The sequence below is a fragment of the Protomyctophum parallelum genome (assembly GCF_964188405.1).
Source record: "Protomyctophum parallelum genome assembly, chromosome: 2".
NCBI lineage: Eukaryota > Metazoa > Chordata > Actinopteri > Myctophiformes > Myctophidae > Protomyctophum > Protomyctophum parallelum.
The window spans coordinates 21,468,545-21,492,016 of record NC_139699.1 but is presented as its reverse complement, the minus strand read 5'-3'; the positions used below and the strand labels follow the sequence as shown (position 1 = coordinate 21,492,016).

At 44.6% G+C, this 23,472-nt stretch overlaps 1 protein-coding gene across 1 annotated transcript in view; it reads right to left on the bottom strand.

The window, feature by feature from the left end:
- tcf12 (transcription factor 12) overlaps window positions 1–23,208 on the bottom strand; it is an 84,573-nt gene extending 61,365 nt beyond the window's left edge. The window contains exons 1-4 of the mRNA XM_083759524.1: window positions 23,189–23,208; window positions 17,581–17,613; window positions 15,193–15,337; window positions 13,906–13,958 (exon numbers count right to left, since the gene is read on the bottom strand). The gene's annotated coding sequence lies outside the window, so the exon portion shown is untranslated. The remainder of the gene's footprint in view (window positions 1–13,905; window positions 13,959–15,192; window positions 15,338–17,580; window positions 17,614–23,188) is intronic.
- Window positions 23,209–23,472: the final 264 nt, after the last annotated feature.

The window sequence follows — 23,472 nt, the reverse complement described above, 5'->3', positions numbered from 1 at the left end:
GCCACTGGGACTGCTTCATGTCGGAATCTGTTTCAACTTGGTGCTTTAAGGAAGAAAAAAAATTGTCATGATAGAAGTGTGTTTGATAGATCCAAAACAAGTCCAGACACAGAGAGTCGAGAGGGGGAAAAATACAGTACATGAAAGTACATGAAAATACAGTACATGAAAGCTGAAAACCTGAAATGTGGTGGATAGATGGGGAGTTCGTTGGACTCGCCAACAACACGCAAGCAACAACAAAAAAGCTCACCCGTGTGAACTGAGTGGTGCAAATCCCCCCCCCCCCCCCCCCCCCCCTCTCTCATTAGCAGGCAACAGTGCAGCACTATCTCTCTCTCTCTGTTTCTGGCACAACAGCGCCACTTTTGGTACTCATTGGTACTGGTGCTCATAGTCACACACATGAACAACACACGGATGAACACGGACATTGCTGTTCCTTGGAGTGGTTGCACCACTCAAAAATGAGCCAACCAACCCAAGTGCTTGTTCCCTTATTCAGGACGTTGCCATTGCGTGGCCTATTTCTTTGTACTGGCTATTTATAGCAGGTGCAAAGTGTATTGTTAACACTTTCTCAATAAATGCCTACATATTTCATAGTACTTTTTTATCATAGAATAAGCACAGGAAAGGGCAGAAAGATTCAAAATAAATAAATAAAAGTAACTGCGGAACGGAACTAAAATAAATCTTTTAGCCTGTGATGATCTAAAGTCAAGTTAATTTCAATTAGTCAAGTTTAATGCAAGTAAGAGAAGGCTTACTCGTTAATATTATTTTGAAACGAAAATGAAACCAAATGAAAAAAAGAATAATACTAATCTTAAATCATGTTGATCAGTGTTTGCTTGTTGTCTCTCCTATAGTACCAACATCAATACAGCACGGAATTGTGGACAAAATCTTATCCAACTGCAACAGAAATATTCTTTACTTTTGGGTCTGCAGAGAGGCTGAATCCCATCAAATGGTGGTTTCCGTGGCTCAAATGCCGAATAAATAATGGGCCTTGATATATGAAAAAGGTTGAAAACCAACCACTGCTCTAAGAATGATGGTGAGAAGATCAGAATTTAATCCAGAGCAGCAAAAAAGTCCAACTCGGGGCTGTGCTTCACGCCGAAGGGGCGGGCCGTGGGTTCGTTCCCACCTGTTCCCTCCGCTCTCTCTCTCTCTCTCTCTCTCTCTCTCTCTCTCTCTCTTCGGTATAACCAACATTCCTGTCACTCGGGAAGGTGTTTTTCTTGCAGGGGATTTGTTTGGGTGTTTGGAAAAAAGATTTGAGCAAATCCACTAGGCTGAGGTCAGCCCTATGCATGCATCTCACGCACGGATTTAGCCATGATGTCACTGAGACAGGAAGATTGTTTCCTGTTAAGAAGCTCTGGATCTTATTAGGGAGGAGGGTGGACTTGCAGGGTGGGGGGGGGGGGGGGGGGGGGATTCATAATCTCTGTGAAGCCCCCCCCCCCCCCCCCCCCCCCCCCCACCCACTGACTTCTTTGACAATTCAAATTAACAATGTTGCTTACCAAATCAAGCCGCTTGTGTATGTCTTTAAAACAGCGGTTTTCAAACAGTGGTCCTTGAGGAGGGGGGGGGCACCAGTGGTCCTTGAAGAGTGGGGGGGGGGATCCCCAGATAAATGATGGAGAGTTGCTAACCAAAATGAACCCTTATATAGATCTTCAACTCTTGCTACCCCGTAAGGGTCCATGTGGTTTCATTTTATGCTCTCAAGAGTTTAATTATTGTTAAGTGCATGCATCTGCATTACTTAATTTTTTAAGAATTGTTATTTTGATCAACGTTTGCCTGTTATCTCTCCTCACGGTAAATAATGGGTGGAAATTAAACCACTGCTTTAAAAAAATATATAATAATAATAATAATTGTCGGGCCAGAGGACCAGCCGACATGGTCAATTTGAGACGATAAAAAAAATAAAAAATAAAAGCTTGCATGTCGGACTTCAAAGGTGCTGATGGTTCCTGATTTGACTGTGGAGTGGGTGGAAATATTGACACATGGACCGTCATCTCTCCTCATATGATCTCATCTCATACATGCAGCTCTGCCCTCCACGCCCTCAGTGCCATGCACGCACTTGACTAATTACCTAAAAGTGGTGCAACTCCGTTTGGGGGTCCCAAGAAATTACAGAGTTACTGTGTGGGGGAATTAGCAGACACCTCTCCCGCTCCCCCTCCCTCTCTCTCTCTCTCTCTCTCTCTCTCTCTCTCTCTCTCTCTCTCTCTCTCCCTCCCCTCTCCCCCTCTCTCTCTCTCTCTCTCTCTCTCTCTGTAATTAGCAGGCAACAGTGCAACACTATCTCTCTCTGCCACTTTTGCCCCTACTGGTAAACATAGGGACACGTGGACATTGCTGTTCCTTGGAGTGGTTGCACCACTTAAAACGTGAGCGACACCCACAGCTACAATACTATAGAGGGAGCGTAAACAATGATCTGGTGCCACCCACTAAAACAAATATGGGTAAATTCACCTTCCTACTGCTATTCAGGTGTGGAATGCCCCGCCCCCTTCCCTTAAAACAAGCAAATCACTGGCCTCGACGGTAACCCCTTTTGGTGTTATAAGGTTATTATGTTATACTTTAGCTATTGGAAAATAGCAGATCTACAAGCTTACGAGCTTGTATCTGCTATTTTAGAAAAATCGTGAAAATGTGCCTCAAATCTTTGAAAAATATATTCTTTCAGAGCGAACGTTTTTAACTGAATTCTTTGCTTCTGGGGGATCCCTGGAACAACATATTTTCAAAATGGGGGTCGGCGGTCAATTACATAATTTATAACTATATACTGACATACGATAGGCTACAATACAATACAGGTATTTCAGAAAAACTGTCTGGATTGGTTTAGAAGACATATTTTAAATTAAGCCTAATGGTTTAAACAGGCCTAAAGGTCCACCTGTCAGCAGGTCAGAGGAGAGGAGGTGATCGGCTTAGATTATTGTTCATGACTGTGAGTGTGTGCATGGGACCCCGAATGGACTGCAAGGTCTTTCTTTGGAAATCCTTTCGGACAAAAATGCTGACTGTGCTGCTGTTTGCACAGCAGGTGTTTTCAGCCCTCTGCTATAGAGCAGGGGTTCTCAACCGTGGGTCGCGACCCCTCTGGGGGTCGACAATTATTTTGGGGCGTCCCCAAATTATATATAAAAAAAGAAAAATCTTTTTTTTTGCGGCAACTGAATGGCTGGAAAATGGAAATGAAGAGTTTACATATAGTACACATATACACCTTCCCTAATGATTATCTGGTTTCAGTATTTATTTATGGTGTATTGTATTGTCTCTATTATTAAGGTTACTGTAGCAGTCAATTTATATTGGGGGCCGGGAGGGGCGGGGGTCCCGAGACACTGTTAAAGACTCTCCAGGGGTCTCCGGCCAAAACGTTGAGAACCCCTGCTATAGAGCACCGAAGTCTGACGTCAATATTGGTAGAGGGCGCTATAAATCCACGGGTTTTATTTGCATTGTAATCCCCAGAGGGGGATTTTAGATCGCCTCATATAAGAACTGTGTTTGAAATATGAAAAATAAACATTTCAGCCATTTCACTCATATGGATATGAAGAATCACCTGACACAGAAAACATTATTGTTACTGCTACTGAATTAGTTACATTTTCGCTAGAAACAGACTGTATCATATATGAGTGACTGACACAGAGACACAGAGACACCTCCCTGACAATAACGCAGAGACAACCATACATGATTGCGAACGCTTGACATGTAATGTCAAGTGAAACGGATGAAAGATATGATAATGAGTCAGTAAATAAATAATTAGAAACAGGATGAGCGTGGCTTTGATAACATAACAGTGTTGTTGACTTGAACACAAATTATGTCTTCATAAAAACCCATGTGGATTTCAGACTGGGTAATAAACATTATACACGCAATGTGCCTTTTAAGGCTTGCATGTCCTCTGTTGGAATTCAATGCAGTCCACTGACTCATTCACTCTGCAGCCAATGACAATGAGTCAGTGGACACGTGCACGCGCACGAGGAGAGAGACATAGCATCTATAAACTTCTCAGTTCTCAGTTTAAAAGCTCCTCCATGGACATTATAGCGATAATGTATTCTTGGGACTGTCAGTCCGTGGGTGTGTGTGTGTGTATAAATTCCCCACAGTTCTTACACACAATGTCTGACCTGCATGGCACTCTCCCCTATCAATATGATTTTTTTGAGTGGTGCAACCACTCCTATAGACAGCTACTGTATGTGTGTCCCTGGTTGTCTGTGTCCGAGCACAGAAATAGCGTTTGCCGGCCCCCTGGGCGCGTTCCTGGGGGTCTGGAAGTTCCGGGGAACCCCACACGAAGTTGCACCACTCAACTGAGTGTTACGGACTGTTCTGAAGTCTAGGGGTGTACTGCCCGTAACATGTATGGAAGAACACCGCTCATAAAAGAGTATCTGTTTTAATACTCAATACAAATAAATTACAAAGTGGCTCAAGTGCATAACGAATGACTGAACAGAATGATTGAACACTTGTATACATTACTGATTGATGATGAATGCAGTGAACAAACGAAAAGGGAGGTGAGGATGGCGAGACGGACCTCACTCCCACCACCCTAACAAACAGAAAGGGTCACAACATACAGCTAAAACACCCAGAACTAGCACTCCTTCCCGAAGGGAGTGAAATAATAGGGGTATAAACAATACATAAACTAACATAACTAAACAGACATGACGAAAATAACAGAAGTTGCCCCGCGCTGAACTCGGGATCAGGGAGATCATTCATCCTCACTGCTGCTGCTCCACTCAATTTCCTTCTGCGAAAACATTGTGACTAATTTAAAATAATTCTCATCGCACTCTGTGTTGCAAGGATGTTTTGCGTGGCGTTTTTCTTTTTTCGGATTTGCAAAAACGCACGGAAAGAAACTCGCTCTATTGTTGCAAACACGCTTTGAATCCTCTCGAGCACGACGACAACGTCTTTGACAAAACTACAAACGAGGCTCTAAATAACAAACACTCCACCTTAGTGATTGTTGACAGGCCATGTTCTCCAGACACTGCCAGCACACTCAAATCAAGGCCTGCATTAATGCCGCGCACTCACGCAAGGCCCCACAATGAATAATTCACAACAGAGCACCCTAGAATGTGCGTAATGACTTTAATCTGTGCATTATTTTCGTGCACTTTGTCCCCCTTTTAACTCCTCGTGCTCCGCGGACCAGAGAAGATGAAAGGACCGGGGCGGGCCTCTGGTTTTGTTTGTGCCTGTGTCCATTATCTCCCCTGCCTCTTTAATGTCAGCGCAGAGTTTCCAGCAAAACCAAACAAAAGCTTTAAAACACACATGACCCCATTGGTCCCAGGAGGAGCGTACGTACGTGTGGTGTGCTGGCTGGGATTCTGTTCAGGAATCCCAGTACAACCACTGGGGGTCAGATGCAATACTGTCCAGGGACGTGCACACATAGACATCAAAGGGGGCTTCAGCCCCCTGCCCTTTTACGCCGTCTGTAAAACAACTGCCCTCTCCTTCAGACCATGAATGTAGCATTTACTACATGGTGAAAGAAATGCAAAATGCCCCTCCTCTCCTTTCCATGCCATACCCGGAAGGCATGCAGCATTCAGGATAATTTATTTTCGCCTTGAACTAATTTGTTGTCCAAATCCATGTCGTTGCACCGCCATCTCCAGTAGATAAAGAGTGCTGGGTTTGAGGCTTTGAGCCCCGAGAATAGCAGATCTGTAAGCTCGAAACGCGATCCATTTCGAGCTGAAGAAGATTTTAATTGAATCCTGAAAAGTACCAGTTTTGGGACCTAAGAGCTTTCCACTATACCGTCTGTGTGTACGTTGAACAAGTGCGATGATAATTCATTTTGATCTCAACCCGTTGCCTAGAGTGCACTGTATCTGCCTCCATATATTTATGTTTATCTTGATCCTACCAACCCTGTACTCATAAATATTTGTACATCATGTTGTAAATGTTTATCCGAGGACCTTTCCGCCCGAGCTCCGCTCAGCTCCTGACCTGCTGACGGCGTATTTCAAAATAAAAGGCCAAAAAACACAGCATATTCCTTCTGTACAACTATATACCTTTATCTTTGAAACGGTTTGAAGACAGATGGAGAGAGGGTGTGTGTGTGCATGTGTGCGTGTGTGTGTGCGTGTGTGTGTGTGTGTGAGTGTGTGTGTGTGCAGATACGAGGCATTCTATCTGCAGCGGTAAACGATAAATAAACGGGACCGTGCATGAATGAAGAGCAAAGCGTACGGTGGCCTTGGAGTCCCACTCAAAAATAAAAAAAGAAGAAATTCAAAATATTATTCCCTGTCCTGATATCATTGAAGATGCACTAGGAGGAGTACACACGTTATTGCAACCCGTGGGTTGGATTGTTTATGACGTGTGGACTGTGGACACGTCAGATGGACGGAACCTGTTAACGGCGAGAAGCGACCAGAGGAACTAAAGCATGAAAACTTACAAGCAAAGGCTCTTCAAAGCACATGTGAGGAGGAAAAAAGGGCTGAACACAAATTACAGGTGTAGTTACATAAAGCGTCTGTAGGAGGTGTAAAAGAGCAAGTTTTGCCGTTACAGGCAAGCATGTTAACAGTGTTAACAGGCAAGAGAGTAACAGAATGTCATGTGTGCTGGACATCGATTGAGATGATCTACCACAGCATATATATAGCTGCGAGGCAGACAGGAATGCAGCTGCGTTAGCAGCCTCCACGCAGCATATATACCTGCGAGGAGGCAGACAGGAATGCAGCTGCGTTAGCAGCCTCCAGGCAGTAGCTGCGAGGCCACTAGGCAGTATATATAGCTGCGAGGAAGCAGACAGGAATGCAGCTGCGTTAGCAGCCTCCAGGCAGCATATATAGCTGCGAGGAAGCAGACAGGAATGCAACTGCGTTAGCAGCCTCCAGGCAGCATATATAGCTACAAGGCAGACAGGAATGCAACTGCGTTAGCAGCATCCAGGCAGCATATATAGCTACAAGGCAGACAGGAATGCAGCTGTGTTAGCAGCCTTCAGGCAGCATATATAGCTGCGAGGCCTCCAGGCAGTATACCTGCGAGGAAGCAGACAGGAATGCAACTGCGTTAGCAGCCTCCAGGCAGTATATATGCGTACGTCCGAGCATAGACATGGTAACGGCCCCGCCTGCCTCTGATTGACCTACCGACACTGCCCGTCGAGCCCCAATGGTCTCACCAGACTGTCCTCCGAGTCACGAGGTTACTACTCCGTGGTGGGAAATAATACAAGTAGGCTACAAGAGAATGACAGCTTGGCACGCTCGGTAGACCAATCAGAGGCAGGCGGTGCGTCTATGCTCGGACATAGAAAATATATACGCAGCATACTGTACCTGCGAGGAAGCAGACGGGAAGCTGCAAGACGCACCACTCAAAGCTTCTGCTTGTGTAAGCACCAGGTGCCTCACCACCACAGAGCCTCCAATAGCCCCCGCATGATGAAATCAAAATAAACAACCCCACAATGCTTCTTATACCGTTAGCTGTTGTAGCCTACCGCTGGGAATTCTCTCTTAAGTCAAAATTATTTTTTTCTAAATTATTTTCACCCCAATAATCCCCCCTTTTCCTCACGCTCTTCTATAGTCGCCGCCCTCCCTCGGTCTAAAAATAGTTTCAGGAGTTCAAATCAGATCTGGTCTGGCGAGTTGCAAGTGTGAGCATGGCATGTGTGCTTGTGTGTGAGTGTGTGTGTGTGTGTGTGTGTGTGTGTGTGTGTATACGCTACATGATGGAACTGAATCAAAATATTTATGGGAGCACATCCTCTGTGGGTTTGGGGGGATGTAGCAGGATGTGAAGGCTATCTGGAAGGGCCAGCTGGTGATTACAAACATTTAAATGTTTATTGGCCTTTTTTCATCCTATATACACAGAGCCACCCCCCCCCCCCCCCCCCCCCCTCTCACACACACACACACACACACACACACACACCGCCTGCATCTCGGGTGCATATAGCCCATACCTCAGTGGCCTGTGTGCGTGCGCACGTGCGTGCACTGCCATGACAAGTACTATAACGTTTCTCGAGGTCGTCTTGACGCACATGTAACAGACGTGATCTTGCGTTGTGTTATGAAGCACCATAGACCAGGATCTCAGCAGTGAGTAGATTTATTCTGTACAAAAGACAACGAGGCAATCACTGCTCTGCTCTCACTTGTATACGTTTTCCACATTACATTTGCTGGAAATAAAGCAGATACAGTACCATGAAAACACAGTATGTGTCTTAACAACTTTGGGTACATAAAATAATAAAATAATCTGCAGAGCAAAATAAACACAACGTCATTTCCTTAAAGGCAACCACCTGAACTCTTAAAGTCACAGAACACTGGATCACAATACAATATAACGCCTGGGCGAGTGGAAGCACTATTAACCACGTTACACACACAACAAACCAATTATTATTATTAATTATTATTATTATTATTATTTACCTTCATTATGAGCAGCTGATTACATTACATCACTTAAATCGATTTCTTTAAACTGATGAGTTTGTCATTTATTTATTTTTTCCTCCAAAAGGAAACTGCTAGGAAATCATTGGCGTTCACTTATAGATTAACACACCAGGGGTCTACAGTAGTGCAGTGTTGATTTGGTCGAAATTAAATGGAAACTAAATCAAAACAAAACTAAAAATTTTAGGAAGGGACTAGTGGACAAGAGATCCAGTATAAGTCATTTTACACTTGGTTGCATGCTGAAAATAGTTGATCTACAAGCTCACAATGCATCTCAGCGCGACGCGTTGTGAGCTTGTAGATCGGCTATTTTCAGCAAGTGTAAAATCAGTCTGTACGACGGCATCAAGGCCCGCCAAAATACATTTCAGTCGACTAAATCAGCCGTAGATTTAGTCGACTAAAATCTTATGATATTTAGTCGACTAAAACTAGACTAACACTAAAACATTCCGGGTGACTAAAATGTGACTAAAACTAAAGGAAAACTATTCGAAAGACTAAAACTAAAATCAAAATGTGCTTCCAAAAACAACACTGCGGTCGTGTTCATGTTATCACATCACATCACACACATTCCATCTTCAAAGAGCGCCCCTCACTTCACACGGGTGTGCTGATTTGATGCATGCGTGCGTGCGTGCGTGCGTATTCCATGTGTATAGTCTTGCCAGACAGACAGAGCGGTGCAGTGAGTGAAGGACAACGGCACGTTGCCATTGGGCTGACGAGCTGCGAGGCTGACAGGCAGCTGTATGGGCACCTGTCTGACGGAGAGAGAGAGAGAGAGAGAGAGAGAGAGAGAGAGAGAGAGAGAGAGAGAGAGAGAGAGAGAGAGAGAGAGAGAGAGAGAGAGAGAGAGAGAGAGACAGAGAGACAGAGAGACACAGAGAGAGAGAGAGAGAGAGAGAGAGAGAGAGAGAGAGAGAGAGAGGGAGAGAGAGAGAGGGAGAGAGAGAGAGAGAGACCACAGCGCAGAACACATGGCCACAGTTCTGCAGCTTCAGGGCAGAGAGCTGCATCTTATTGGAGGACAGATATTTATGGGTGGCTGCAAGGGCACGCTGTGTATGTGTGTGTGTGTGTGTGTGTGTGTGTGTGTGTGTGTGTGTGTGTGTGTGTGTGTGTGTGTGTGTGCGTGCGTAAAGAGTGAGAGAGAGAGAGAGAGGTTGAGCTCCCTTCCTTCCTTCAGGGACTAATGCAAAGCGAGAAGAACCCCCCTCGGTGCGGCGAGTGACAGAAAAGATTGACGTTTGGCTTTCTGACGGATCACTGTCAAGACAGAGCTGTGGTAGTACCACGGGGGGAGGAGGGGGTATAAGACACAGAATGTTGCCCCAAAGCATTGTCTGTTATACATGACATTCACCGGATATATGCTTCTATATCTCAATCTATCTCTATCTCTCATTCCCCCTCCCTCCCTCCCTCCCTACAAATTAATATTGAACATAAATAAGGATAAAATAAAGGTGTAAACAGAGCTGTTACATTAACACTTTGGGTAATATAAATACTATTTTATGTGAGACTATATTCGGCAAAAATCTGTTTCTCTATCATGTGTTCTTGTACTACCAAAAAAAACGTATTCCAATCTGGATATACAGGCCAAAAAATCTGATTTGGGCTGCCAGTCTAACCCTAACCCTTCAACATGCACGCGCGCTCATGCACGCACACACACACACACACACACACACACACACACACACACACACACACACACACACACACACACACACACACACACACACACCCATCAGTCCGATCAGCCCCGATCAGCCCGCTGTAACAACCTTTTAAGGTCAATAATCAAGTCTCTTCACCCCCCGGGCATGCAGTAGTTTAGTTGGTGCCACCTCACTGCATGTCACACCTCCCTCCTTCCTCCTCAGCCCTATAATACCAACATCCCTCCAGCCCTGAAGGGCCCTGTAATACCAACATCCCTCCAGCCCTTCAGGGCCCTGTAATACCAACATCCCTCCAGCCCTTCAGGGCCCTGTAATACCAACATCCCTCCAGCCCTTCAGGGCCCTGTAATACCAACATCCCTACAGCCCTTCAGGGCCCTGTAATACCAACATCCCTACAGCCCTTCAGGGCCCTGTAATACCAACATCCCTCCAGCCCTGAAGGGCCCTGTAATACCAACATCCCTCCAGCCCTGAAGGGCCCTGTAATACCAACATCCCTCCAGCCCTGAAGGGCCCTGTAATACCAACATCCCTCCAGCCCTGAAGGGCCCTGTAATACCAACATCCCTCCAGCCCTGAAGGGCCCTGTAATACCAACATCCCTGAAGGGCCCTGTAATACCAACATCCCTACAGCCCTGAAAGGCCCTGTAATACCAACATCCCTCCAGCCCTGAAGGCTGCCAGACTACCAATAAGCAAAGCACTCAACCCTCCGTTCCTATGCAACACCTACCCCAAATAATACAAGGCTTTCGTGTTTTCTTAACACAGGCAAGATTAAGAGAGCCTTGCACCCCCCCCCCCCCCTCCTTTTTTTTAAATTCAAAAGCAAACCTCTTTATTCTTTGAAATGGGATCAAAGACTAACTGGGATAATTCCTCGCAGAGCTTCAGGGCTTTATCTATTGAGCAGCGAAACGTGAGTGACAAGAACGAGAAAGCTGTATTTCATCCTACACTCTGTCACTGCTCTCTCTCTCTCTCTCTCTCTCTCTCTCTCTCTCTCTCTCTCTCTCTCTCTCTGATTGTTGGAGCCTGATTGTACTGTTCTATGAGTCACAGATCTGCACCTGCGCCCATGTGTTAAGTACTGACAAATAAAAGCCCGGCGCACATTTACACAACAAAGAGATGTAACCCACAAGGCAACCAATCTATGCCACCCCCCCCCCCTCTCTCTCTCTACCCCACTTTGACAGGACCCCCCCCCCCCGATATTTCACTTTACTTTAAGAGGAAGACATAGGACTGTTTTTTCTTTCACTGCCGGAGACCACCTCCCCCCCCCCCCCCCACACACACACACTTCTTGTGCTTCCTGACAAACTTGTATTCAAATACAACAAATCCAGAAACAAACAAAAAACAACCCAGCCAGCCCCCTTTTTTGTATGGCGCTGTCTGTCAGCTCCATGGTTTGATTGTTTAACGGCAACAAGAGCTGATGATTATCACAACAAGTCCTAAATAAAATGCAATGCAATCTCTCTCTCTCTCTCTCTCTCTCTCTCTCTCTCACTCTCTTTCTGCATAATTAATTTTTGAGTGGTGCAACCACTCCAAGGAACAGCAATGTCCGTGTGTCTGTGTTAAGTGATATGTGTGTCTGTATTCACCTATCTATCTATGTGACGTTAATGAGCACCAGTATAATGAGTACCAGTAGGGGCGCTGTTTGCCACTGTTGCCTGCTAATGAGAGAGAGAGAGCGAGAGAGAGAGAGAGAGAGAGAGGAGGGGGGGAGAGAGAGGGGAGTTGCACCACTCGGTTCACAAGGGTGTGATTTTTATAAGAAAATTAACTAACCAAAGCATTTGAACCAAAAAAGAAAGTTTTACATAAAAATGAAAAAGGGATATATCTTGTGCCACCCCTTAACCCTTATCCCTAAACTTATTAGCCATTTGTTTTTACCATTTTGGCTTAGTTGAACTATTTGAATGTTTTTCAAAATAGTAAAAAAAAAGAAAAAAAAAGAAAAGGCAAGGAAGTTTAGGGAGAACAGCACGGAAATATAGGGCCATTAAAGTCTACAAATTTGACCAAAATAAATTTTAAAAAATAGAGCTTAAAATAGACATTAAAATATAGAGCTTTCCCAAAGAAAGGGTTGGGAATTTGGAAAAAACAGTTGCTGTTTTAAAATATATATAAGAAAAAAAGGAAAGAAAGAAAAATCAACAGTCAATGGCACCAGTACTAAGGCATTATAAGGCATAGGGCTTATTAGAACCCTTTTTTTTACAATCCACTGGGGTTTTAACAATGAACATCTGACTTGGTGATTTATGCATACATTAATGAGCCCCCCCCCTCCCACCACCATTCAAGCTGAGCTCCACACACTTCCCTGCATCCTAATGCTACGCTGCGCTGCTATGCTCCATGGGGATTGTTCCATCTATACCGATAGAGACCGTTTTTCCAAGAGATTTTGTGCTATTAATCTCTGTCTGTCCCTCCTGTTCAAGGCTAACATAATGACTAATTAAACATCAAAAGAGCGGCGCCGGGGCCGTTGGAGAGCTCTCCCTCCCCTGCGCGCCTCCTCCTTGTCCCCAGAGGAGGCCCATGCAGGGCTGTGACAGGGCCAAAAAATCAATCACCTCTTAACATACAATGTACATGTACTGTACACACGCACGCACGTGTGTGTGTGTGTGTGTGTGTGTGTGTGTGAATGCACGTGCGTCACCTACACATAAGCGAACGCATATACACAACTTAAGCAGGCGTGCACAAAAAAAGGGAGGGGGGGGGAAGTAGGGGGAGGGGAGTTGACACATAACCTATAGAGATATCAGCGTATATAAGATGTCAACCACACACAAAAACCCCCACAAACGCACATGTTTAGACTTAATGCAAGCATGCACAGGAAAAGCTTTAAACGCATCCAGGCACCGTCCGTGTCACTTTTTTTGAGGACCTCACAGAAACAAGTGTGTGTGTGAGTGTGTGTGCGCGTGGCTGCACGCGCACGCACTGTCTTATACACATACGTGTGTGAGGGATTAAATGACCCCACAAGAAAATAGACATTCATATGAGGACAATTTTCATCGTTTAGGAGTTATAGGCTTGGAGTTATGAGTGATTTAAATACACTTTAGTTGCGTGCGTGTCAAGAGTTGGCACGCCAAAACCATGTCAGATCTATGAGCTCACAATAATAATGCAACGCAGTGTTCCACATGTTGCGTCGACACAACTGGTGCAACTAAATATAAAACTACAGCAGTGGGTCAACAACTGGTGGTCCGAGGACCACCAGTTGTCATTTGAGGGGGTTTCAAGGTGGTCCCCATGCAGCTAAATGATGGAGACTTGGTAACCAAATGGACCCTTATAGATCTTTAACTCTTGAGAGTGTAAAATGAAGTGTAAAATTAACACTTTTGTGCGAACGCCGTAGTGTGTTCGAGTAGGGCGTTAATTACGAGAAAAAAAACCCACACGAAGTTAGAATATGGAGATAAGAGGTTTCCGCCCGACAGCAATGATTTATTTATAGTGAGTGTGTTTGTTCGTGCGTGCGTGCGTGCGTGTGTACGTGCGAGTGAGCGTGTACGTTTAAATAAGCTCAGTGAAAAATCCATTTCTATGACAGGCATATGATCTTGCACTCACAGATGAAGGGAGGCCTGGAGGGACCTTTCGAACTTTCTTTGTTTGGAGAGGATCTGTGGAAAAGATAAAAGAGCAGCAATTCAGTCACCAGACACGCAAATAATATTTGCGTGTGGTTACTATATTATAGTAACCACCACCACCACCACCACCACCAGCAGCAGCAAGAAGCATGATCTGGAAAAACACTCTTTATCTCACATTCAACACGGAAGCCAATTTAGCTTGCTTTGCGGTTGATTATGAACAAGACTAATTTAAAATGGATACAGATGACCTAGACTACAGTGTGTCAACAATGGCCCCAAAGTATTAACCCTCAATATTTGAGTGTTATTTTGTTTTTGAAGCCTATTTAAGGGCCTTTCTCGGCCCCACCCTTCTCCCATTGTTTATATTGTGTTTAGTTTCCAAGATGGCCACAGCACCAGGAGGGGGTGGGGTGGAGGTGAGCGGGTGAGGTCGACATATTATGCCCTTACTGGGCAGCGTTCACACATTCAAGACACGTGTCTTGTGTCTGTCTTGTGTCTGTGTTTACTGGCCGCTCCAATGCATTTCCAATGGAAGCCCATATGGTTTGACGAAAGATTTGATGAGGGGGAGGGGGACAGAATACATCCATCAAAGCTGTGTTCAGACACAAGTCAGGTGTCAGACACAAGGCAAGTGTCTTGAATGCAGCTCAGTAAGGGCAAATGTCGACCCCGCCCGCTCACAAGGGCTCTACTGCAGTGTTGATTTTGTCAACTAAAACTGAGACGAAAAATGTTCGTCGACTACTGTTTTTCACTGACGAAAACTAAATAGAAACCAAATGAAAACTAAGCTACGATGACTAAAACCAAGACTAAATATACTGACAATTTCGTCAACAAATAAAAACTAGACAAAAATGTTAGGAAGGGACTAGTGGACGAGAGATCAAGTATAAGTCATTTTATACTTGGTTGCATTCTGAAAATAGCCGGTCTCCAAGCTCACAACGTGTCGCAGCGCAACGCGTCGTGAGCTTGTAGATCGGTTATTTTCAGCAAGTGTAAAATCAACCATTACGACGGCATCAAGGCCCGCCAGAATACATTTTAGTCAAATAAATCAACTGTAGATTTAGTCGACTAAACTCTTATGTTATTTAGTCGACTAAAACTAGACTAAAACACTAAAACATTCCAGGTGACTAAAATGTAAGGCTAAATTAAAACTATTCAAGAGACTAAAAGAGATTCAAGATGACTAAAACTAAAATGGAAATGTGCTGAAAAAACAACACTGCTCTATACTGACCAATGGGAGTGGGGTCTTGTAGGGGACGTCTTCTGGGATTGGTCCCTGTGAAGGAGGAGGGGGGGTAGAACGGAGCGGGCGATTTCCCCAACGACGGCGCCACCGAACCGGGACTGGCCAATGAGACGTCCGGCCTGAGGTTCGCCTGGAAGAGAGAGAGAGAGAGAGAGAGAGAGAGAGAGAGAGAGAGAGAGCGAGAGCGAGAGCGAGAGAGCGAGAGAGCGAGAGAGAGAGAGAGTTCATGAAACAAGACCAGGTTCGTGCAGAGTGTTAGAGAGGCAGGGGCTGAAATCCCGTAAGAGGGCACTTTTGGACAAAAATAGCGAAAATAGCAGATCTGCGACACAATTTCTTTTAGGTTTTCGGAACTTTTTTGGGAACTCCATTGCACCCAAAAAACCCGTAACTTTTAACATTCAGTAGATTTTCTGTGGTCTAGGGTTTTCTGGCTCAAACAAGTTTGTCCTGCTGACTGTGAGGTAAGACCATGGCATAGATATTAAATAAATAGATGCCTCATTGGCTGCTGCAGTTCGTTGGAGCCATGTGTGTTGACGGAAGGGCGGAAGAATTTACAATCTACTATGTTACGCTGCCACTCAAGTGATTATACTGGCCAATCACAGCGCATCTTTTCCGGGACTTATCAGACCCGGACATGCGCTCTGTGACGCACACTCATGCTTCCGTGGGGCTTCGCAAAGGAATCTCGGGATTATTTCCCCTCCCTTGAGCACATACGCTCCAGAGCCGAAAGGGGCGTCTACCTTTATATCACCAATCCAATATATGACATATGACAAATTTGCCAGCAGATGTCACTGTTGAGGCCTGCTTGCCTGTTTTCATTGCAGCTCAAAAGGCTTCAGAACACACAGAGAAAACCCCAGACCACAGAAAATCCACTGCATGTTCAAAGTTCAGGTTGTGTGGGTGTAATTGATGTAATAAAACCAAAATAAAAAAATATATATACAAAATAAATTTTAATTCATGTCATGATTCTTTTTTTATGTATTTAAAAAATACATTTATAGAGGAAATCTACAAGCTCACAACGCATCGCGATGCGACACACTGTGATCTCGTAGATCGGCAATTTCCACTATTTTTGCAAATGTTTGATTAGGCGATTACCGTATGTAATAATTGTGCCTAAATAAAGCCTGAGTTATACTGTACCTATTCTGGGCGGGAACCCCTTTTGGTGTTTTAAGCATTATGTTACGCTTTAGCTGTTGAAAAATAGCAGATCTACAAGCTCATAGCGCGGCACTGGGTGCCACGCTATGAACTATTCTTTCAGAGCAAACGTTTTTAACTCAAATTTTTGCTTCCTTCCTTGCTCCCTGGAACAACATATTTTCACATGGGGGTCGGCACCACTGTCCACTGATATAGAAACTGTCAGGATCCATTTAAAAAAAAACATCCTCAGCTCTAAATGGGGTAAGATGCGCGTAAGGGTGTCGCACACTGACAATAGCAGATCTATAACCTCACAACATGTCGCATGCCTCACAGTGTGACAAGTCGTGAGCTTGTAGATCTTCTATATTTTTGGGTGCACATACACACAACACCAGTGATCTGTCTCATCCAGTCATCCACAGTGAGTCCCTGTCGGTGAACTATATTGCATTAATCCTACTTTTAAGGAAAATTCATATCCTTTGAAAATGGAGCTGCAGGGTTGTCTGTCTGGGAATAAACAATAAGTTAGTGTGTGTGTGTGTGTGTGTGTGTGTGTGTGTGTGTGTGTGTGTGTGTGTGTGTGTGTGTGTGTGTGTGTGTGTGTGAGTGTGTGTGTGTGTGTGTGTGTGTGTGTGTGTGTGTGTGTGTGTGTGTGTGTGTGTGTGTGTGTGCGCGTGCACGTGTGTGTGCGTGCGTCCCACCCCCTCTTCAATCTGCAGTTTGTGCCCAATTGTGTTCAACTATGACAATAAAAAGAAAACCCCACATAAATAGTAGAGTTGTTTTCAGCTGAGGTGAAAGAAGTACTCACATTTTGTACTAAGTAAAGTCGACCTGAGGCAGATTCTACAAAATGGCTTCTAAATCATGACAGTTTGCTGAAATGGATCCGCTATTTTTTTTAAATCTTGAAAATGTGGCGCAAATCGTTGAATATATATATTTTTTCAGAGCGAAAGAGAAAGAGAATATATATTCTTTCTTTGCTTCTGGGGGTTCCCTGGAACAACATATTTTCAGATGTGGGTCGGCGGCCAATTACTACCGGTATATATTTTTGGGGGTCCTTGACATGAAAATGTTTGAGAACGACTGACATAGAAACATGGGGTTTTCAGAAAACTGGAACAGGAAACAAGGACTTAGAAGGCATTTGTATAGAATATTTTCTCAGGTCTAAATGGGTCAAATTACCTGTCTGATCTCAGGCACGGACTTCACACCTCCCTGTAACAAATAGACACACAACAACAACATATATAAGTATAACTTGAGTCTCATAATATGGCTGAAGTGCAGAAGAAAAATAAAAGGACAGTCATTTTGTATTTTTAAAACAACGCCAGAGGGTTGAAGTCATCCAGCTGCAGCCATCAGGGTCCATGTCCCTGCTTCTCTGGCAAGACTTTTATCATTACGGTCCGGTAGGAGTAGTAGCACCACCCAACACATCCGTTGTTCTTTTATCATTACGGTCCAGTACGAGTAGTAGCACCACCCAACACATCCATTGTTCTTTTATCATTACGGTCCGGTACGAGTAGTAGCACCACCCAACACATCCGTTGTTCTTTTATCATTACGGTCCGGTAGGAGTAGTAGCACCACCCAACACATCCGTTGTTCTTTTATCATTACGGTCCGGTACGAGTAGTAGCACCACCCAACACATCCCGTTGTTCTTTTATCATTACGGTCCAGTACGAGTAGTAGCACCACCCAACACATCCGTTGTTCTTTTATCATTACGGTCCAGTACGAGTAGTAGCACCACCCAACACATCCGTTGTTCTTTTATCATTACGGTCCAGTACGAGTAGTAGCACCACCAAACACATCCGTTGTTCTTTTATCATTACGGTCCAGTACGAGTAGTAGCACCACCCAACACATCCGTTGTTCTTTTATCATTACGGTCCGGTAGGAGTAGTAGCACCACCCAACACATCCGTTGTTCTTTTATCATTACGATCTGTATAGCACCACCCAACACATCCATTGTTCTTTTATCATTACGGTCCGGTAGGAGTAGTAGCACCACCCAACACATCCGTTGTTCTTTTATCATTACGGTCCAGTACGAGTAGTAGGACCACCCAACACATCCGTTGTTCTTTTTACACATTAACACATCCCATCCACAGGACATCTGGAAACGTCATAGGGAATCCAATCGACACATACGGGACATCATTTCTGCTCCTTCCTTGAAGGGACTAGTGGACAAGAGATCCCAGTATAAGTCATTTTACACTTGGTTGCATGCTGAAAATAGCCGATCTACAAGCTCACAACGCGTCGCAGCGCGGACAGGGCAGACAACTCCAAATTATGGAGATATCAGATTTTTGTCCCGCTGCTTCCGGGGTCATCGTTTCTGCTTGAGAGAGCCCAGATGCAGGCAGGAGGAGGGAACTTGTGAAAAAAAAAAAACCATGCTATTTTCGTGCTCATACCCACCCATGCAGGCAGCCAGCCACACACATAGCTCCGTAAGGCAGTGGTTATACCACTCAAAAACTATACATAAAATAACAAAATGTAAAGATGATTATTTCTTTAACTCTAACCTGAAAGGAGGCCTATCAAATCCTGTAAGAATCAGCTGATCGACTCTAAGAGAAACGAGGCTCTGCAAAGTGACAAGCTGTCACTGAAGCACCAGCGTTGACGTTGACATGGCACACCGAGCCGCTCTCCTGCTGCCGCCTCGGTTCAATGATATTGAATCTTTTCCTTGCAGCGATGGATGTGAGGTCAGCCTTCTTTTTAGCCCATGCAGGACGGGAACGACATTTGGTGTTTTGTTATAGCATTATGTTATACTTTAGCTATTGAACAATAGCAGATATGCAAGCTCGTAGCGTGTAGCTTGTAGATCTGCTATTTTTTGAAAGATCGTGAAAATGTGGTGCAAATCTTTGAATATATATTCTTTCAGAGCGTTTTTCACTCAAATCTTTGCTTCTGGGGGGGGGGGGGTTAATGGGTTAAGGGCCCAAACCACAGTGATGGTTCGAGAGACGCAACGAAACAGTTTCAGCGTTCGTCCCAGCCGGTGTGATATGTCCTGTTGTTGCACGTCTAGTCGGCGCATTGGTGGCGCATGTCGACATGTGATTCTATATAACACATCAGAGACACATTTCGTTTTAGTCGACGAAATCAACACTGCCCATGTCCCACGTCCAGGTGACACCAAACATCACTAATGAAGGCTCTAGTAGTCCACTGTTTCTCACACAGTGGGTCAGGACCCATTTGTGGTGGGGGGTAAAATATGACTCAAATCTAAATGTGCTGTCAAAATCAACTCTGTTGTTGAGGGCCATGGATAGGTGGTGATCAGTATGTTCAAATCTATTATGTGCTTAAGAGAACAGGGGCCACATCTGGCCGCAGCACTTTAGATAACTAACTCAATAAAGACACAGAGAGTTGTGTACTGTACAGCCCATGCAAATGCTGAGCGAGGCTAAACTGCCTCCGACGTGATGACAAGACCCCCCCCCCCCCCCCCTTCCCACCCCACAGCCGTAACTGATGGGCTTGTTTTGGCGAGATCTCAAGAGCAATTGCACGCCATTACAGTTCAGTATGTACGTATGGTGATCTCATAAAGGATTGTTTGGTTGTTGTTTTTTTTTCAAATTTACGTTCGTTCATGCTCCCTCTCGGAAGGGGAAGGAGGAAACATTTAACCCATTTAGACCTGAGGTCGATTCTAGAAATGTAAAGGTTTTCTGAAAGATCTCTGTTTCTATGTCAGTGGAACTCAACCTTTTTCATGTCAAGGACCCCCAGAATTATCTGTATTTGGCCGCGGACCCCCACTTGAGAATATGTTGTCTCAGGGACTCCCGTTCGCTCTGAAAGAATATATTCAAAGATTTGCGCCACATTTTCACGATAAAAAAAAAATAGCAGACCTACAAGCTATAGATCACACCGATCTGCTATTTTTCAATAGCTAAAGTATAACATAATGCTTCAAACACCAACAGGGGTTCCCGCCCAGATTGGGTTAAAATAACATTACGTTTGTCTTGTGGGGAGGGATGGATTGTGACATCTCCAAGAGACAGAGAGGGGGTTACGAAGCCGCCATTTAGCATTTTGTTTGCTCGTTATGAAAGCAGGACATTGTCTCTGCACCTGAGGCATGTTTTTTTATCGTCCTGTGGTGCAACAGAAGAGAGGGAATAACCACTGGAGATGTCAGAATGCTAATAATGGACATTCCCAACCCCAGCCTGCAGCATTAAAGTCTAGATGTCTCTGAGGAAAGAATTAAACTGCTTTTTTCCTCATTTCTAGTCTCTGTTTTTCTTCTCCCGACGAGACAAACGAAGCCTCCGTTATACCGTCAGATGGCTTCAGCTGCTGCAGGGCCATGTGTGTGTGTGTTCTTCAAACTGTAGGAAGGGCCTGGTCAGCCTGCAATGACATGCATAAGATCTGGTTATCCCAGCTTAGCAAGTAAGTTAAAAGTAAAAATATTTAGGACGACCATTGAGCCGATTCTACTCTATGGCTCCGAGACATGGACACTTTCAAAGAAACTAGAGAAACGGTTGGATGGCACTTACACCCGCCTTCTAAAGAGAGCGTAAAATCTGTCTTGGAAGAGCCACCCATCGACTAATCTAATATACGGCAACCTTCCCCGTGTTTCTTCACTAGTCCGATCCAGAATAAAACAGCGTCAATTATCTATTCTAATGCAATCCTGGGCGTTACACTTCCTGTGCCAACCTGGGGAAAGCAACGGACTGACCTAATGCTTCCTTCTATGCATGTGGAGTCCGAACTGCTTCTTTCCACCTGACAGGGGAGAGTTTCCCCAGCCAGACGTAGCACGTGGAAGGAACACGTTATTCCAACCAGTTCCTTTCCCTTCCATCAGGCGCCCCGGCTGGCCAGGGGGAGGCAGTTTAGAGACCAGGTTTCCTGGACTAATCACAACAGGAGTTAACTGGCAGAAGCATCTCATCTTGTAAATGAACGCCCTAATTGATCATATACTAGAGCGTCACGCAAAAGCATCACAAGTACCTGATCTGCCTGCCTGCCTGCCTGCGAACAAGACCATGAGAATGGCTGGGCAGATTGTCATGAAAGGAGAATGACCCAGTTGGCTGCCCTGGAGTGATAGGGCTGAAAAGGCCAAAAGGTCAAAGTGTGTTTTTGGGAGCATTATTCACATTCACACAACTTGATGGGAATGATCAGCAGGCCTGCCCTGGAGAGATGATTAACGTTCTGAAAAACGGTTGCGAAAAAGGCCAAAGGTCAAGGTCACAATCAAGGTCACGGTTGAAATGACATCCAACTATAAATCTCTGTGTGTACTGTACGTGTGCACGTATGTCTGAAATACACCCCCACCTACGTCAAATTCGACACACGTGTTCCACACCATAGACCAGGGGTGGGCAACTTTGACGATGGAGAGGGCCACTATATTTCCACACTCACTCCCTATATATTACTGTCGTAGCAAAAATAGCTGATCTACAAGCCATCTACAAAGTTTGCTGTATTCGAATTGAAATCTTGAATTTTTGAATTGGAATCCTGAAAATGTACATTTGTATGTAATTTCAAATGCCTTTAATTATACTTGTGTTGAAGCAGTGAGCTACTAATTTAGACGGAAGTAATAAAAGCGGGTCATGTTTGCATGTTGTGGAATAGTAACAGCTGAAACCAATATTATATCAGTATTCTGACATTAACCTGAGGGCCACATTAAGTGAAGGTGAGGGCCGCATGTGGCCCCCGGGCCGCCAGTTGCCCACCCCTGCCATAGACATATATAAAGGCTAGATGGCTCAAGGCGGAGTCTCTGACGTAGTTCAACCGGCGGCCATCTTGCTTCGGGACTACAGTACAGTATGTTCCATGGCAGCTCAAAACAGTCATAACTCGCTCAAATCTTGACGGATTTACAAACGGGTTGGTTTATTACAAACGTTGTCAACGTAGCTATGATTCAGGACGCTTATCTGCTTAATTTTGTCTCTAACATTTATAACAAACCAAACCGTTTAAAAATCGGTTGAAAATTGAGAAAGTTATGGTTATTTAAAAGTATATGCGACCGTCCCGACCCGGAAAAACAGCAGGCAGTGAGAGCTGCTGGAGTCCAGTTGAAACTACCGTTCACTTGCATTGAACTCATTTTCCCAGAAGCCCTTGCAGAGCACAGAGCACGGGTCGATTTCCGGTTTTGTCGTCATAACAAGACGGCCTCGTTCGTCACCAGGTCCGCGACAAATCCGCTATTTCTTTATAATTATTAAAAAACGGCGAATTAAACACAGCGGTTTAGCGTATTACGCAGGGCAGAAACATGGATTAAATAGCGTGGAAAGGGGGTTATGCAGAAAAAAGAAAGGAAAGGTACTATGTTTACCCAGGGTACTGGACTAAGCTCAATGACTTGTTTACAGCCAGGCCCTGCTCATAGAACATTTCATGGTAGGGGTTCAATGCGTTGTCCAAGGGCACTTCAGCGGTGGTAATTTTAACGTGCCGGTCCGGGGATACGAACTAGCGACCAACCGATATCAAGACCGCTCCGCAAACCGTTCGGCCACCGCTGCCCCACTGTTAATCTGCAGCAGAACTGTTAATGTGTCTGGCGGAGGCATCCCGCCTTTCATCACAATCATCATCTTGAAGTTCATGTACACATTATTGCCAGTGGGAAATAAAAGCTGCCTTTGAAAACCAAACTCTGGCTACACTGATGGCAAGTTATAGAGCAATAAAGAAGTTTAATAGCAGATAAATGTACCTGACAGCCAGCTGCTGCTGCTGCAGCCTCACGCCCGTAGCCCAGAAAAGAAGTCCTCTCTGATTTACCTGTGGAAACACAACAAATACCCAGATTATTATTTTTTAAACATGTATTTTTATTTTATTTTTTTATTTTTTTTACTTTAATCTGAAATGACATAAGAATCCCACGTTGCAAGGGGTTAAATAATTCCTGACAATATGCACTATGAAAACAGGTCGTTTCGAGGAAGCAATCTGCCTTCTAGCCGTGCTTCAAACCAGCATCATGGAACACTCAAT